Source organism: Phascolarctos cinereus, unplaced genomic scaffold (genome assembly GCF_003287225.1).
Source record: "Phascolarctos cinereus isolate Bilbo 61053 unplaced genomic scaffold, phaCin_HiC Scaffold_1;HRSCAF=81, whole genome shotgun sequence".
In the NCBI taxonomy this organism is placed as follows: domain Eukaryota; kingdom Metazoa; phylum Chordata; class Mammalia; order Diprotodontia; family Phascolarctidae; genus Phascolarctos; species Phascolarctos cinereus.
The window spans coordinates 235,612,912-235,628,911 of NW_027555514.1; the positions used below are offsets into that span (position 1 = coordinate 235,612,912).

The 16,000-nt window shown below is 38.9% G+C and overlaps 1 long non-coding RNA gene across 2 annotated transcripts in view; it reads right to left on the reverse strand.

The window, feature by feature from the left end:
* Positions 1-252: 252 nt before the first annotated feature.
* LOC144454397 (uncharacterized) overlaps positions 253-16,000 on the reverse strand; it is a 34,268-nt gene continuing 18,520 nt past the window's right edge. For both annotated transcript variants that reach the window (XR_013482749.1, XR_013482750.1), the window contains exon 3: positions 253-1,346. This is a non-coding gene — a long non-coding RNA (uncharacterized LOC144454397). The remainder of the gene's footprint in view (positions 1,347-16,000) is intronic.

A 16,000-nucleotide genomic window follows, 5' to 3' on the forward strand; every position in this document is an offset into this window, starting at 1 on the left:
ATCACTTATTTTTACCTTCTGCTGAGTTTTGTTTCATCTTTCTGATGGTTCCTCCTATTGGTTTGAATTTTTACTTACAACTTCACTAAAGTGAAAATATGTTTAATAGGAATGTAAATGTAAAGCCTATATCAGACTGTGTACCGTCTTGGGGGGGGGGAGGAAGGGGAAGAAAAATTTCCAACTGAAGAGAATACGGAAGTAATTGTTGATAAATCAAAATAAATTAATAAAATAAAAAAAGACAACCCATTCTACTTTCATATAAATTTAATTGTTAGAAAGTTCTTTTGTTATGATAAAAAAAAATTGGCTTCTCTTTAATATCCATCCATTCATTCTCATCTAAAGCATTGATTTTGGGAGATCTTTAAATATTAAATCAGGTGCTTTGATGTGCATTACATGTTAAATGTTTTCATTGAGACTCTTCTGTCAAACCTTGTACATTCCCAACTTACAATCTGATATTCCAAAAGATCTTTGATCTTGTAGATGTGAGCACTCCCTCCACCAGGGCAAACTTCAATTCATTTGTGCCTTCTTATCCTGTGCAAATCCTCTGCATGTCCTCCAAAAAATCATCCATAGAGGATCCACCCAACAGAGGCCTTTCTCAAGGCCTCTTAGTATTTCACTGATACCAATTCAATATTTGGGCTGTCCATCCATCTTTCTTCAATATCTCTATGTGATCATCCTGCTTCCTTTGACGGTCATACATATGTTTAGTGAGATCTTTTGTGGCCCTTCTTAGGAATAGCTCATCACTGGGAATATATAGCATATTTAAATACAACATACATTTTTCTACTGTCCCTAAAGCCAAATACAATTTTGATTTTTCTAAGACTGTGTCGTGTATTTCTAACAGGAGTTCCGTGAGCCAAGGACTTTCTTTTCTATTTGTATCCCTAATGCTGAGTACAGTGCTTTGTGTTGCAGTAAGTCCTCAATAAATGCTATTTTTTTCATTCATTGATGATGGCATTCCATGATTTACAGCCACATAGCTTTTCTAGGAAAATACTGGTGTTTTAATAAGACAAGCTTGGATCAGACATGGTGGCTCATTCCTGCAACACCCATTGATGGGGGTGACTGATTCTGAGGGATCTCTTGAGATCAGGAATTGTAAGTTGCAGAAGGACTAAAGCTAACTGGTTGTCTGCACTATCTAACACCAATATGGCAAGCCCCCAGAAGCATAGGGCTATCAGGATGCTTAGGGAAGGGCCCACAGGTCCAGGTCAGTAAAATGGAGCAGGTCAAAGATTCGATGCCAATCAGTATTGGGATCAGGCCCATGAATGGTCCCTTCACTTCCAGTTTGAGTGAGACCTAGCCTAAAAAAGAAAAGAAAAGAAAAGAAAAAGATTGGCTTTTACAAGAAAAATGGCATGGAATTATCGAAAGTGTTGCAGTACTTCCCAAGTACAATCTAGTCCATTCTTCTCCTATTCAATTTTGGATTCAGTTCATTGTCCATCTGAAATACCTACCCAATATAAATACACTACTGAACTAACTCAAATGCCTGCTTTATTCATTCACTTCATTTTTCTTATATAGATTGCTAAATTAATTAATTAAAAAAATTTTTTAAGATTCATTATTTATTTATTTTTAACATTTTTTTTTAAATTTCAAGTTCCAAATTCTCTTCCTCCCTTCAGCCCCTCCTCCACTGACTGAGAAGGCAGGCAATATAACATCAATTATACATGTGAAATCATGCAAAAAAAAAAAAAGCTATCCTAGCTCCCTTGCCTTCCAGAAGATCATATTCCAAGCTTTCCACTCCTTTAATATGGAAGGTGCTAAATTTTGTATGATCCTTACTATGGATCCACAATATTTGAATTACTTCTTTCTTAAAGCACTTTCTCTTTGACCTGAGAGCTCTGGAATTTTGCTATAATATTCCTGGGAGTTTTCATTTTGGGACCTCTTGCAGGAAGTTTTAGGTGGATTCTTTCAACTTCTATTTTACCTTCTGGATCTAAGATATCAGGACAATTTTCCTTTATAATTTCTTGAATTATGATGTCTAGGTTCTTTTTCTAATCATGGTTTTCAGGCAGTTCAGTATTTCTTAAATTATCTCTCCATGATCTGTTTTCCAGGTCAGTTGCTTTTCTGATGAGATATTTCATATTTTCTTCCATTTTTTTCATTCTTTTGACTTTGTCTTATTTTTCTTGATGTCTAAGGAAGTAATTAGTTTTCAGATTTCCAATTCTAATTTTTAATCAATTATTTTCTTCAGCGAGCTTTTGTACCTCTTTTTCCATTTGACCAATTTTGCTTTTGAATGAATTCTTTTCTTCATTGAATTTTTGTGCTTCTTTTCCCATTAGGCCAATTCTGTTTTTTTAAAGTGTCATTTTCTTCAGCATTTTTGTGCCTCTTTTACCAAGATGTTAATTCTATTTTCATAGTTTTCTTGTGTCACTCTCATTTCTTTTCCCTCTACCACTCATCTCTTTATAAAACTTTTCCAGGAATTCTTGTTAAGCTTGGGTCCAATTGGCATTTTTTCTTTGAGACTTGGTTATAGCTGTTGTCATGTTGTTATCTTCTTTTGAGTTGGTGTCTTTGTCTTCCCTTGCACTGTAGTAGCTTTTTATGAGCAAGTTTTTTTTGTTGTTATTTGTGCATTTTCCAACCCATTTCTTGACTTTAAATTTTATGTTAAAGTTGGGCTCTGGTCACCTTGGGGTGGGGAGGCACTGTCCCAAGCTTCAGGCTTTTTCTTGCAGCTGTTTGCAGAGCTAGTTCTGCAAATTTGCAAATTTTAGGTGCTTCCAGGGTAGTGTGATCCAGGGAGAGATGTGGTCACTGCTCTCATTCTCTGCTCTGATCTTTACCCAAGAAGAACTCCTACTCCTCTGTAGCTACAAGTGTTAGCATCCCTCTTGGCCTAGGAACTATGACCAGGTGCCCTGCTTTCCTACAACTACAAGCTCTGGTGCTGCTTTCTGTTTTGTAACTGTGAACAGGGTCTCTGCTCCTTTGTGATCCATTAATCATAAGTGCTCCTCTCTACCCTGGACCTGGGACCCACAACTGTGCGTGGACAATAGTTGCCAGTCAGCACCAGCTGCACCCTGTGCCAGCAGAGAGGTCCCTGTAATCTCTTTCTGACCAATTGTCTAACCCCTTTGCCATCTCTGAGCCGAGAGCTGCCCAGGCTGTAGCTGTCTCTGTCACAGCTGCTTCCAAGACCTGTTACTGGTGCTTCAGTCACCTGGTGCCACAGACCTCACCTGCTGACCTCCTATTGGACAAATATCTTACCCTGACCTTTTGTTAGCTCTACTGCTCCAAAATTCAACTTGCAAAGTTGTTTGCAGGGGAATATCGGGAGAGTTTGGCTGGGTTGCTACCTCTAATCCACCATCTTGGCTCCACCCTTCAATCAATCACTTTTGAGGAATGGTAGTGGATCCCGTTGTAGAGGTCTTGTGGTACATGCAGTTTATGGCATGTCATCCACAAAGAGGAACGCTAGGAAGACCTTATCATTATAGGGATCCCTCTTTCATTCAGACTCTACACCAGTCATCCCCATGACCCTGGTAGTCACATTTGATAAGCTTGTCTCCCTATTTAACGCCTCATTTTATACTGATACTCAGAAGATCATGGAACAAAGACAAGGAACCATTGACAACTAGACCTATTTTTGCTTTTTTATCTTTTTTTATCACCAGCAATTAGCAGAGTACCTAGGACATAGCAAGTACTTAATAATTGCTCGTTGACTGATTGACTCATTTGCAGTCTTAACATATGAATCAGAGACGCTTTGTTAGAGAAGAGCCTTTAAGTTGAATTTTGCTCTATTAAGTCAATTTTTTTGTAATGAAAAAGCAATAGATATAGTAGTGTTTTTTATTCTCTACATCTTCTCAATTATGTGACTATGAAGATGTAGTCTCTGTAGTGAACTGTCAATGCAAACCTGTCCATTCCTTTCTCATATTTTAATTGAGGACACCTTTAATACATGTATTGAATGTTCTCATAAAGATTTTATAAGGAGGAGAAAGTAAGCATATGGGTCAGTAATGTCTTCTGGTTTGAATTTTTTTTTTCTTAAAGCAAAACTATCTATATTTCTTTCATTCTTTTGGAGTCTTTCTTTAACATAGCTTTAAAATTTGAAAATGATCTTTCAATGCCCTTAAAAAATGTGCTTCAAGATATAGGAAGTGTCAGTAAGCTGCATTTTTCAATCTTTACCATTGGACAGGGGCTTGCTGGTAAATGGTTAACAACCAGATCTCCAAAAATACAAGATACATTTTTAAGCTGAATCTAAATTATTAAAAAAATGTTTTCTCCACTGCTTTCTTAAGTCTAGGTATTCAACAACAAAAATTTAATAAAGTCCTGATTTATAGTGTTTGCTGATTTCCAAAGAGTAAATGCTCATGCTGAAAATTTAACAATCAAGCTCAAGACTCAAGCTAGCTCTAGCAAATCCTTTTGCCTCAAAGCTTTCTTCTTTTATTCCAGTGGGATGCCTCTTCCACCCAAACCTACTTGCATGTGTGGGTGCTGTCCCATCATCAGAGGAGCTACGGAATAGATACCATCCCTACCATTACAATACCAATTTGAGGAGTGAAGTGGTGTCTGTGACTTTGGCTTTGTATGATAGCATTAATGAAAGGCCTTTACTGATACTAAAGCATTCACATTGAGGGCTGACTCCCATCTCCTTTCTTTAGGCCCACCTCACTGCCAGCATACTACGGAGTTAAAGCTGACTCTCTTTGAATCTATCATTTCCTTGTTCATCTTGCTGGTAGGAAATGTAGCACTGAAGTTAATATTCCAGGATTCATTTATGTGTTTTTTCCATTGCAAGGAGTACCCATTAGTAATACACTTGTGGTAAAAAATGAACCTTTACCTAGATGGCTATGAATTGTTCAGTCCAGATATGTGATATAAGTTAATGACCTTGATTCAAAGTAAAACCAGAAGGAAGACCTTGGAAGAGCAAAAGTTCCTTCAGAGATAGTTGAGTGGCTTCAGCCAAGGTGGGAGCCAAGCACAGAGAAGGAAATCAGCACCCTTGGTCAGGGAGGTCTACCACCACCAAAATGGCATCTTACAACTTAGAAAGGGGGCAGGATGAGGAGGAAGGAGGGCAGGACAAACCCAGTAGGACCAGAACTTCAGCAGCAATGGGTTATTTTAATATAATCTCTTGACATATGAATCAGAGAAGTAATGGAGGCCCCTACACAGCTTCAACTGTAACCCAAGTTGGGACTAGTTGTATGCACATTGACAGATACTTATGGGAAGATCAGTAGCCACATACTCTTGGCCTATTTTTTTCTGAAGGGAGGAGAGTAAGAACTGGATATCTAATATGGAAAACTCCTTCTACCCATACAAATCTGTATCTTCTCTGCAAATTAGAAGAGATTTTCCTAGAGTGTTGAGAGAGTCACATAGTATCTCTCAGAGGCAGAATTTGAACCCATATCTTCCAGGCTTCAAGGGTTAGTTTAATATCCACTATACCACAGTGCCTCTCATAGGAGCACAGCCAAGCCCTCCAAAAACAGATTCACTAGAATGAAGTAGTCCGTGCCAAGTGTGACTTAAAAGAAGCTGGCATATTCTCATCACAGTCCTCTCCACCTGTGCTAGAGTTGGCAAATTTGCTAGCTACCAATCTCTGCTCTAAGGAGTAAGTCAAAAGTTTCCTCAAGTTTCTGAGAAGGTCATACACTAGAGTTCTGCAGTAACCTTTTTGTCCTCTGCATCGTCCAATGCGCGACTATGTTTTGTGAGATAGGGGCCAGTATGGTGAATAGCCTTTCTCATTAGGTGGGACCCTATGATAACCACTTTGGTCAAAAAATCCTGGTGATAAAAGGGATTGGACAATTTGTACTGACTCGGGAATCCTGACAGATATTCCAGCTACCCAATAAATTAACCTAGTAGATTCCCAGTGGTGTCAGGGGCCAGGTCAACTGACTCTGAACACCATCTGAACCAAGTACAAGTGAGTAGCAAACTCACCTCACAGGGCAGCCAATTCAATGGATCACAGAAATTCAAGATCCTAATAGTAGAGCAAGAAAAGACCTTAACGGTTCTATAGTTCAACCTTCTGCTTTAACAGATGAGGACTTTGAGGCCTAAGGTGCTTCAGTTACCTAGCCAAGGTCATCCAGGTAGTAATTGACAAAGAGGATTTGAACTCAGAGTCTGACTACAAATGCCACTCTTTCTACTCCACCACATTGCTTCTCTTATGTCTTTTCCAGTTGTTATTGCAACTCTTCCCTCTCTAGAGTCCTTTACCAGGCAGTTTTGGTATAATCAGGGGACCTTACATTTTTTGCCATAGGCAGCTTCTTCAAGGAATCTGATCTTATTTTTTCCTCACTCAAGACTGAGCTCACATAATGCTAATAATTATAGTACAGTCACTGGTGGCCAGAGGCAATTGCTTCCTGAGGAAGGAAATAAAGAAGCCTTAACTTGAGATTTAAGCTGGTGTAAACCAAAGGCCAGGACAGGTGGGGAGAAAACTGAATGGGGGCAGTCCAATGAGCTGACTGTTAGCGAAATTCAACCTTCTCCTTTGACGCTATCTTCTTCTGAGGATGGTGGGGGTGTTCCACTCATGCCTAGTCTGAAGAGTGGGACCTTGCTTGTACCATCATATTATTTCCCATTATGCTTTAGTGTAGCTATGCCTCTGAATTTGGAATTAATTTATGAAATTATGTCACACCCAGTTCTTTGGGTACTGGGAAAGCCCATGAAAGCAGTAGGAAGTTGAGCTGTAATCACACTTTAGGCACAGAGGTTACCGAGACAATTGTGAAAGGGGCACAGAGGCAAACTGCATGGGGATGTGGTGGGGAAGGGGATAGAATGATAAATGGAGGCAGGGAGCATGGAAAGACAATGAGGAAGAGGAAAGGCAGATGGAATCATTGACATAATCATGAGTTAGAATTGGATGCACTAGATAGCATGGCCTCAATGGAGATGGAAGAGTATGGAGGGGGGTGGGCAGAAGTTTAAGGTCTCTTTTTCATATGATTTTTTGGGAGGAACAGGCTAACTCTTATCGGTGCCATCTTAGGGTTAGTTTGTTAGCATGTCCAAACCATCTCAAAGTTATCTGTAAAACTTTAGAGTTAACATGTCCAAGTTATCTCAAAGTTATTAGTACCTTTTGATGTTCTGCTGATCTGGAACTTTGGAGATCTGGAATTTGTCTGGGATTTACATATCATAAAACCAGATGGCCTGACAGCAGTGCCTAAATGGCTTCTGCTGATTCAGTACATATTACCAGGATGTGAATTTTGGCTAATACATGATAAAATTTGTAAATTATGCTCCTTTGATCTTTGGGACAGTTAGCATGTGACTTCCAGGTTCCCCTATGCAATCTTATTCCCTGTTATTGCCCCTTTATATTAGTTACTTACAAACTTACTATACTAACAAGAAAAGAGGGATACCAGATACAATTTTAACATGCTTCTGTTAATGCAAAAGTTTGAAATAAGGGGTTTTTTTTAGCTACCATGTTAGAGCCAAAGGATTTTGACACAGAGTTGATGTAAATTGATCTCGCGTTCCCTTAAAACTTTAAATGTCTTTTGCACATAAACTGTTGATTTTTAAAAAAACCCATGCATATGACTTTTTCTCTATTAAATTTCACTTTTTAATAAATGTGGCCTAATTTTCTAATTTGGCAGGATATGTTTATTTCCTGATTCTGTTGAGTAATGTGCTAGCTATCTCTCCCAGATGTATGTCATCTTCAGATGTGATAATCACACCCTGGCTTTCTCCAAATCACTGATAAAAACGTTGCATGGTATAGCAAGGACAAATTCCTGGCACTCTCTACCAGGGAGGGACTTCCCTCCAGGTTGACATAGATCATTAATCACTACTTGTGGGTTCTGGTTATTCAACCAGTTCCAAATTCACCTAATGTACCACCACTTAGCCCACATATTTATGTCTTTTCCACAAGGTTATTATTAAGGATTTTGTCAAAGGTATTCCTAAAACCTGCACATGTGGTATCTACGTGATTCTCCTGGTGATCCAAAGAACCCTATCAACATGAATAATAAATGTAGCACCTATCATGTGCCAGGCACTGTGTTAAATGCCTTAAAAATATTATCTCGGGGCAGCTAGGTGATGCAGTAGATGGAACACCAGCCCTGAAGTCAGGAGGACCTGAGTTCAAATCCAGCCTCAGATCAAACACTTGACACTAGCTGTGTGACCCTGGGCAAGTCACTTAACCCCAATTGTCTAGAAAAAAAAGAAAAAATATATAAATATTATCTCATTTTATCCTCACAACAACCTTAGGAGATATTATTACCCCCTTTTCACAGTTGAGGAAACTGAGGTAAGCAAAGGTTAAGTGACTTACCAAGGTCACATAGCTAGCAAGTTTCAGAGGATGGATTTGAACTCACATCTCTAACTACTGCACCACCTAGCTGCCTGTCAGAAAACAAAATGAGGCTAGCCTAATACAACCTACTGACTCATGCTAGGCTTTCAATGATTATTACTCCCATTTCTGAATGCTAACAAACCATTCCTTTAATAATATTTTGTAATTTTACCAGGAAACAAAGTGAAAATCATAGGTTTATAGGAATATATAAGCTGAGAAAAAACTCAGAGGCTAGCTAGTAGAATGTTCTCATTTTACAGATGAAGAAAGTGGAGCCCAGGAAGAGTAAGGGACTTACTGTTGTCACATAAATAACATCAGAGTGAATGCAGAGTAGTTCAGTAAATAGACTGCTGGCCTTGGAGAGAGAAGACCAGAATTTGAAACCTGCCTCAGACATTTACTAGCTGTGTGACCTGGCCTGGGCAATTCTCTACACCTCTCTCAGCCTCAGTTTCCTTATCTTTAAAATGGAAGTAATAATACTACTTATTGCCCTGGATTATTGCAAGGATCAAATGAGATTACCTGCTTTGAAAATTTGAAAATGCTGTATCAATGTGTACTATGTATTATGGTTATTTACATCATTATTACATCCTTTAAAAAAAAATTAAGACTGCATTCTCTATCTAATCCTCCGAGACCTCTCCCATTCTTCATGATCTTTCCAAAATCACCAGCTGTTGGGTCATAGCTACCAGTAATTCCACTGTCCTGGGATGTCATTCATCTAGGACTAAGGAGCTGAACCTGTTGGGAGGTTTTCTCTTAATCATCTCCTCACTTCTCTTGGGTTTCAATTTCCTGATAACTATCTTTATTTTTTCTTCTCAAATTGTTCTGAGAACACAAATTAAGATTTGAGTAGTTTTGCCTTCTCTCCATAGGCTGCTATTATTGTATGCTCCACCCTGAACAATGGTCTTATTCCCTTTTGATATTTCTCCGGCACCTAACAAAGCTAAGAAAAATTAAAAGCTTTCCCCCACCTCTTCACTATTCATTCTGATCTTCAGATCGTTCAGAGAGTTAGTGTTCCCTGATGAAATTCTTTCAGGACAATGCCACTCTTGTACTCATACTCAGCTACTTGCCCTTGCCAACATTATCTATATATGTCTCTTTTTTTTTTGAGGCAATTGGGGTTAAGTGATTTGCCCAAGGTCACACATATGTCTTTTTTTAAATCTAATTTGATCAATGATTTCCTTGAAATTCATATCAATCTCCTTAAACAGCAATTTTTTTTCCTTCTTCAATGATATCCTTTGTGTTTGTCTCATTGGAGTTTCATTCTGGATAGCATACTAGTATTCAGGGCCTATTTACCCTGAATTAAGACCATATTATTATCTCCTTGCAAGAGCAGCTAGGGGCACAGTGGATGAGTGTTGGGTATGGAGTCAGGAAGACTTATCTTCATCAGTTCAAATTTGGCCTCAGATACCTACTAGCTGTGTGATCCTGGGCAAGTCACTTAACCCTGTTTGTCTCCGTTTCCTCAGCTGTCAAATGAGCTGGAGAAGGGAATGGCAAACCACTCCAGTATCTTTTCCAAGAAAACTCCAAATAGGGTCACAAAGAGTCAGACACAACTGAAAAATGACTGAATAATTTTCTCCTTGCTGGAAATATCATCTCAGACTCAGAGAATTCTAGGGTTCAAAAAACTTTAGATGTCCTTTAGTGCTCTGCGTTGTTAATTTTCAGGAATATTCTACTTGCAAGACTAGTCTTTCCTTTAAACCCAGCTATTTTTTAGAAACCATGCTTATATATTAGAAATCATATCCCCCCACCCAGTTCTAAATTCTTTCTTTTATTTTCAGCATGACATTTCTTCTTTCTCTCTAGCATTTGTAGGTTATTAGCTATTTCCTAGTGAAGTTTCACCTATTTGCTTCCTTTAACCTTTCTGAGTGAACTTTGGATTTAAATATCACTTTACAGTTCTTTTATTACTCTACTGTGCTTTAAAATGAGGTACCTGACCTCAAAGTTACAAATATACTTTAGAGGTGGGGGGAGGGGAGGTTGAGTTCTGCAACCAGATGTATAAGGTCACTGTCATTCTTTTGCAATAATAAGAATAACATCATTTATATAGTGCTTCAATGGAATAAGACTTCCAAGAGAATTTATTTTTACATAAAAACCTAATGTAGGGATTTAGTTATAATGTAACCTTGAAAACAGGGGAAAGATTTTATATATTATATTTGCTTGGAGGTATTTGTAACTCTTCAAGTTATAAAACTGAAGGAAAGACAAAATGAACATAAGCTTCCCTGTGGCTTTGTCAGTGGCCAAGTGGGTGGCCTGTAGAATTAAATACAAATTTCCCAGCATGGCATTTAAAACCTTCAACAATTTGACTCTGATCCACATTTCCAGATTCATTTCTTAATTACCTGCATTCTGGTGCTCTAAAATCCATCCAAACTGGACAACTCACACTGGAAGTTCCCATTTGCTATACAGAGTACAAGGAACAAAATATACTTTGTGCCTGCCCCCCACCCCAGTAAGAGCCCCTACTTCATCTCTGTTGAAATATTTTTCTTTCTTCAAGGTTCTGCTCAGATGTCACCTCCTCAGTGAAGCCTTTCCTGATCCCCATTCTGTCCCCTACCCAGATGAAAATGATCACTCCTTCCTCAAATTGAGAGTACTTTGTCCATACCCTGCAACACAAAGTCTACTTGGTATTCCCTCTCTCTCTGTGTCTCTCTCTGTCTCTCTCTCTCTCTGCCTCTCTCCATATATATATACATATATATATATATATATACACACATACACACACACACACACACACATACATATCTATACATATGCATATATGCATGCACGTACATGTGTGTTATATTTCCATTAGATTATAAACTTCTCTAGGACAAGATTTGTGAAGTTTTTCATCTTTGAATCTCTACTTCCAGTGGCAATGTCTTAGACATAGTAGGACCTTAAGAAATATTGATTGAATTTGAATTGAATTGCAGTGGGGAAAAAGTGATTGATTTGGAGACAGAAGAGTTGCATTCAAATCCTGCCTCTGCCAGTCACTGTGTGACCTTGGGCCCACTATTTCACCTCTCTGAGCATCAGTTTCCTTGCCTATAAACCAAAGGGGGTAGACTAGATAGGAGGTATAAAACAAACAGCCCACCAGCCACATGCAGCCCACAGCACTTCTATGTGGGGCTCAAACCAGAGTAAATGTAGTTCCTATCTGATTTTATGTGTTGTTGTCATTAATTTAAAAATTTTAAAAAATAAATATATAAATATGGTGGGGGTTTTTTACATCAACATGCAGCTAGCAGGGATCCATTTGTATATGGTTTAGTGGCCCCTGTTTCCATTCGAGTTTGACACCACTGGACTAGATGACTTCAAAGGTCCTTTCAACCTCTACATCTACGCCCCTATTATTAACCAGCAGATGTCAATGCGGGACATTGTTTGGCTATATGTATGAGGACATTTCCCTCCCACTGCTGGAATTTCAAATAACTCTCCCTGCCTCCAGAGGTAGCAGGCATTCTTCTCTTCCCACTAGGTGACCCAAGGAACTTGACCTACCCTTACTCTGTGCCTAATTCCAACCCCTCCTCTTCAGAGGCAGGAATTTCCCAGGGGTGTCCATATGTAGTAGCTAGATCAGGCTCTAGTTAGAATGATGAATGACCTAAGTTTGGTCTCACTCTGTCTACTATTTTAAGAGCTTACAAAACTATTAGGAAAAGCATAACGATGAAGTTCACTTTGCAAAGCCCTAAGTTAAGGAGAAATTAACATTTTGTAGAACAGCTTAAATCTCTGGAGAAATTTCACGCATTTTCATCCAGTCATTGGCATCCTCCATTTTGCCCTCCCTGATACAGAATTAACATATAGACATTCATCACAAAGCAGTTACAAGTGATCATAGATTTTGTGTCAAGGGAAAATGTTTTCAAAGACACTAATTAAATCATAAACTATAAACAGATTTAAAGAACACGAAAATTTCATAGTCAATGCCTGTCATTTGCAGGAAGATATAAGAACAAAAGAGAAGGGGAGAGTTGATTGGTTTCCTTAGCTTCTTAGAGAAAAAGAGTTCAGTTGCCTCTAAGTCAGGGATTTGACTTTCTGTTAGAACATTCACCTCAACATTATAGTCTTAGCCCCTATTGATAGGATTTATGCTCTGCCCATTTGGATCACTTGTTCTCTCCATCATAATTCTTCTCTGTCCACCTTTATCCTTCCCCCAACCCCTTCTTCCTCCTCCACTCTGGCCTCTCTGTCACAGAGAGATTCAAACACTAAGCCTCATGCAACTCCACCCCAGCCTAGCTCAGACTTCAAAGCGGAACCAGAGAGAACATTGTCCATCTCTAGGACTACCACTCCCAGAATTCCCCGGGGAGGTTTCAAACTCATTTTCCCTTCACCCACAGGGAAATCAGTATAAACACATCTAACCACTAAGTTACACTATAACCTTAGGAATGGAATTGCATTTCCCATCTGCTTTTTGGTAATGGTGTAATTGCTCCCTGTTTGCTCTCTTCGTTCTGAGCTCATAAGAGTTCACAAATCTTTCCCAGGTGTGGCAAGAGCAGAGACAAGAGAGCAGCAAGAGCAAAGAGAACAGGAAAAGTAACCCTGGTCCCTTAATTACACTTTTGCCTCTTTCTTTTCCTTTTGCTGCTCTTATCACAGGTCATGATAGACCCTGCAGACCAATTGTCAACATCCTCATGCTGCTCCCTTTATACAGCAACTTTGACACTATTTCCTCAACTCCCAATATCCATCCCCAAATTTTTTCAGTAGAAATATATCTCTAATTTCAATGAAAAATTAGTTTTGATGTATATTCCACATTTCATTCAACCCTTCAGAAAGTATCTGTTCAAAATACCTACAGATTTTTCATCTTTTTAATCTAAAAATCTGATTTCAACAATGTGGTGAACTCCCAAAGTGAAAATTCCCTCCACTTATATAGATTAATACCACAATGCCACATCTGCAACCTATTATCTTGAGGAATTGCCTGGGGAACCGAAAGATTAAGTAATTTGTCCACCATCACACAGCCATTCTGTTTCTGAGACAGAATTGGAATCTAGGTCTTTTTGAATCCAACCTCAGCCTTCTAACCATTATATCACACTGTCTTATATATCAAAAGTTATTCATAGCTTTTTCTCTTACTGAGCATTTCGCATTGGTATGGGACTCTCTCCTCATTAGTGAATACTAATGCTTCTCTGTCTGTAGCTCTCTTTTATCTCTGTCTGTCTCTGTCCCTGTCTCTCTCAACAACTCCACCCTGCCCCTCACAGGCTTGAGGAATTGAACTCCACCAATGAGGAGGAAGTCTCATACCAATGGACTTTGGGACTTGCTACTTCTCCTTCAGCCTTAAACAGTTTTCTGAAACTTCCCCATTCACTGGATGTTCTCAAATACATATTCACTCCCACGTTAGAATGTTTTTCCCCCAAGTCAAATTGTATTATATTTTTCTCACCTTCGTATTTAACCTTTTTTTGGCCCCTTAATTTTATTCATCTGTCCTCACTTGTGCTGACACTTTCCTTACAATTTAGGGTCATCTCTGGACTTCATTAGCATGCTGTTTACCTTATTCCATAGAACTAATCCAATGTTACATGGAAGAGGGTGACTTTATGCCGGTTCTCCTAGGCTGTCCACCAGACACCTTGTCATAAACAGCTAGCAGCATTGCTGCTGGTCACTATCCAATGTCTATAGTTGAAAGTGACTGTCAAAATGAAATTAGCAAATGCAAATTGCAAATGCAAAACTTATTATGGTGCCCAAATCTATAGCACTGCATGTTCTTTCATTTAGCATTGTTAAAGAATTTAGCAGTTAAAGAATTCCATGTTCACCTAACTTCGGATATTTTCTCCCAACTTTTGATCTGACTTTGCAAGATCTTGTTTTTGGCTCCTGGCCTTGCCTTGTCTTGGGTCATTGTGGGGTTTCCACTGTGGGTGTCTGGTCTTTGGTGATTCCTTATAGTGTAATCATTCCTTATCCCTTTTTGGTTTGAAGACTTTGCTTCCTCAGAATGAGTCTTAAGGCCAGTAGCTGGGGGATAGCTCTACAACATAACTGAAAGCCTCTGGAAGGCTCTCCTCACCTACCTATACCAATTTATCTAACTACCTACACAAAGTTATCTCCCATGGCTCTTAGCTGACTCACAGCTCCCATGATTTGAGTGGTTAATATGTTAGACAACAAAGGTAAGGTCATTGCTTCCAGAAGGCTGCTGTTAATAAGTCTGATACATTTTGCCTAGGAGCAATTGTCTAGATCTCTCCTTATAAGGATTCATTTCTTCACATAGTTAATGGGCTCTGGGAGGATGAGATATTAAACAAATATGCTTCCATGAGATGATTTATCATAACGTGTACTAAGCCTTGGTGGATGACGGTTTGATCAGGCAAGGCAGATCTGAGGCAGTGGTCTCTAACCATAAGTATGAGGATAAAAATGTCAGGGTCTCTCACATGATATTATTTGTCCAATTAAAATAACCCACAAGTCAAGTAAGAGTCCCTAGAACCCCCTTTTCTTCATAGTTGGACAAGATTTGCCCTGGGAACATTTAATTTTTGTCTTCTAATCTCCAGCACCTAGCACAGTGGACTGGCACATAGTAGGCATTTTTAAATTGCTAGCTTGCTTGCTTAATTAGAGAGTTTTTCTCCAATAACAATCAACATTCTGGGATTAAATTCCAGTGCTGCCACTTATTACCTATGCGACCTTGGGCAAGTAATTCATTCCCCCTCAGCTCTTTTTTCCTCACTATAAAAACAAAGGGGTTAGATTCAGTGCCCTATGAGTTTCCTCTAGCTCTAAATGTATGATCGAATGATTATATGAGAGGGAGAGGTAAGGCAATAAGAGAACATTTTAGGTAAAAGGATTGTATGTCTATAGTAGGTTCCTATAGATAAAGGTTTATTGAGTTGAATTGAATGAATGGAGACAGTATTAGTGAAACAAGTATCTGAAGATTGCAAGTAGTTCAGTTTGGTTCAGTCTTTTTTAAATATATATATGTATATATATATGTATATATATATATATATACTAGCAGGAAGCAAAGCTGAAAAAGTAGACTGCATGTTCAATTAGGTCAGAGGGCATTATTTAGCTAAACTTTATATAGGTGTAGCCCACTGGGGCTGGATTATGAAAAATTGACATAAACAGAGCTCATCTAGTCCAACACTCTCTGTTACAGACAGGAAAGTGAAATACAGAGAAGGGAACTTGCCCAAGGGCACATAAGAAATAGATGCCATAATTAGGTTTCAAACATTGATCCTTTGGGGCAGCTGTTGGCACAGTGAATAGAGCACTGGGCCTGGAGTCAGGAAGACTTGAGTTCCAATCTGGCCTCAGACACCTGCGAACTGTGTGACCCTGCGCAAGCCACTTAACTTCTGTTTGCCTCAGTTTCCT